The sequence below is a fragment of the Octodon degus genome, unplaced genomic scaffold (genome assembly GCF_000260255.1).
Source record: "Octodon degus isolate 3935 unplaced genomic scaffold, OctDeg1.0 scaffold00015, whole genome shotgun sequence".
Classification (NCBI taxonomy): domain Eukaryota; kingdom Metazoa; phylum Chordata; class Mammalia; order Rodentia; family Octodontidae; genus Octodon; species Octodon degus.
The window spans coordinates 9,639,705-9,642,677 of record NW_004524591.1 but is presented as its reverse complement, the minus strand read 5'-3'; the positions used below and the strand labels follow the sequence as shown (position 1 = coordinate 9,642,677).

Here is a 2,973-nt window from a genome sequence, read left to right as displayed (position 1 = left end):
ATTTTCTCTTAAATTAGCATGAATGAAAGATTACTGCAGAGTGCCATATAGCACCAGAGAGAGATTGTGCCCACATATTACCTTAGATGGATCAAAATTAGCACCAAACAATTAGTGAGTGATTCAATTCCCTAACACTGTCCTTTCATCTAGCTTCTTGCCTCACTTCTCATATCAGGGCACGGGATCCATCCAGCTGTATAGAGTCTATGCTTAGAAGAACCCTATGCTTGCTTTAGTGCTTGTTGCTCTGTGAGCAGAAATTCTTAATAATCTTCAAATAAGGTTATTCACAATTTCCTTTTGTACCAGGCTTCACAAATTATGTAGTTGCTTCTAACTAATCTCAAATATGTCAACTGGATCCTCCTTAAAGAAGAAACTCAGATTATCAGGAGTACAGCAGCTTTGAAAGGGAAGAACCAAAGGAGGAAGAAGCATAAAAAACTCTATATTACTTTCTCCAATAGCTGTAATTTTAAAAATGTCTAAAATAAAATCTATTGGGCTTGTGAAATAGCTCAGTGGCATAAACTCCTGCTAGGCAAGAACAGGGTCCCAAGTTTGATCCCCGGTATCACATACCACACTGGTCTTAGAACTTCTGGTGCACAGGACCAGCCCTAAAACTGAATGTGGTGGCACATGCCTATAATCCCAGTTTAGGGGAGGCTGAGACAGGAAGAGCACTACAAATCTGAACTAAGTAGCAAAACCCTGTATCAAAAGAATAAAAAAACATAAAATAAAAGAAGATCTCTTTTTAGAAGCGCATATATGACATTCAAAAAAATTTTGCTTAGGGGCTGGGGAAATAGCTCAGTAGAATAAGCGCTTACCTGGCAAGCGCAATGGCCTGTGTTCAATACCTGGTTCCATTAAAAAAAATCTCAAAATAATGATCAAATTTGAATATATTAAAATACTCAGCAGAGTACTTGACTCATAGAACAAGATAAATAATGGAATTTCCTTTTTGTTTTAAGGAACCTAGCAATTTTTTAAAATTAAAATCAGTGAAAATTTTAATGTGCTATTACTACTTCATACACCAAACATATATGATCCAAACACATGGACATATCTTCAACTCTAGCCCCATGTTCAAGGTAGAAGCCTTTAAGAAAGAATTGCTATCTGGGTATCACAAGGCAAAAGTTGGAATAGTGAATTTACAGAGCTGGAAATTGGCACAAGATCTGTGCTTCCTAATTAACTCTTTAGTCTTGGAACCCAACTTAATGGTTACTAACCCATTCTATCACTCTAATCCCTATTATGTTATCACCATGCTTTGCTTTTCTTTGTTTTCTGATCAGAGTCTCTCTATGTAGTCCAGGAGTGATGCCCCTTCGCTCGGCCTCGGCAGTGCCAGGCTCACCGCTCACATCGCTGTGCCTGGCAGCAGTGTCCCTTCTTGCATGTACTGAACAGTGAGTTATGGGCTGCAAGAGAAAATTCCCTTTCTGCACCTGTCCCTAAGTCTTAGTCCACAAGCTAGACAAAAACAGACACACAAATGCTGGTATTTCCTTTTCTTCACTCTTTAAGACTGATCTGCCATCTGGACAGCAATCTCTGTACTTATTCAGCCTTCTTTCCTATTCCTGTATATTTTCTCCCATTTGGTTCATATTAATTCACCCCAATGCACGTCTTTTTGGGGGTCATTCATTTGGACTGCTTTTAAACAATGGTTTCTATAACAGGAAAGCTGGATCACATTTTTCCCCTAAGATTTTTTAATAAGATCCCCTGAAAACCTATCCTTCACCAAGTCCTTGACCACTACTCTTATGTTTTAATAAAGTACGAAGAACCAAACAACTAAAACAGCTCTGATCAGTGCACACACTCCAGACCCTTGCCCACTTACTGAATGTTGACTTAAAAAGATGACATTTTCCTGTTCGAAGAATGATGATGATAATTCAGAATTCTCTTGAACAAGCACCACATTCTGAATGATAGCATACGTATGTAAGAAAGACCTTTGGTTCAGAAACTGACAAAAGTGTCCCAGCCATTCTTCCAGGGGGGCTTCCTTCCTTTTGGGGCCATCATCCTCCCTATCTGTTGCTTGCAAGATGCCTCAGCAACTGAGTACTTTCCATATTAACCGACACTTTCTTTAGTGTTTGAAGCAGTCTGGTACCCAGCTTACCCTGCCTGTTTACAGCATTTCTTTCCTTACATAGAAGTACCAAACTGCCTCCTTTCTGACTACTATATTTAGCTCCTTTACATGCAATTCTGATTGCATTGTACCATATTATAACTCGTGATGTTTAAAAATAGTCAGCTGCTCCAATTTAAACTTGTATTAATTCTGCTCCTGTAACAAGCAGTGGATGCTAAAGTGAGAAACTGTAAGGAAGAATAGTGTATTTTGTTTCTTGTACCCAAATACTGAGAAGGTATCCTTGTCAGAAGCTCTGCTCCTAGGGCCAGGGAGATAGCTCAGTAGAATAATCTCTTGCCTGGCAAAAGCAGGGTTCTGAGTTCAATCTATAGTACTGCAAAAAAACAAAAACACAAAAAACGAAACAGAACAAAAAGCTCTGCTCATGGCTGTGACAGAGATCTTACGTCACCTCAGTTTGCTTCCCCTGTTCTTGGAAGTCTAAAATCAGTGGAATTTTTCTTCTCCTTCTCCTGTTACTCCCACCCTCTTACTCCTGTTTTTGTCCTCCTCTTCCCTTTCCTGTTCCTTTTCTCCTCCTTCTCTTTCTCTCATACAATACAAGACAAATTTAACATGACAGAGAAATATGAACATTTTTGTAAATTGAAACCATCCCTCAAAAGAATGTGTTGAAAAAATTCACATTTTTACCAAACAGTAATTCTCTTTCTTATGATTTTATTGATTGATTGATTGGTTGATTGATTGTATTTTAGGGTAGGGTCTACAGGGTGTTCATGGTCTCACTACTAGATCAGACTCACACTGATCCTCCTGTTTAGAGTCTT

The 2,973-nt window shown here is 38.7% G+C and overlaps 1 pseudogene; it reads right to left on the bottom strand.

The window, feature by feature from the left end:
* Nucleotides 1-1,406: 1,406 nt before the first annotated feature.
* On the bottom strand, nt 1,407-1,524 carry LOC111815407 (annotated as a pseudogene).
* Between the last annotated feature and the right edge of the window lie 1,449 nt (nt 1,525-2,973).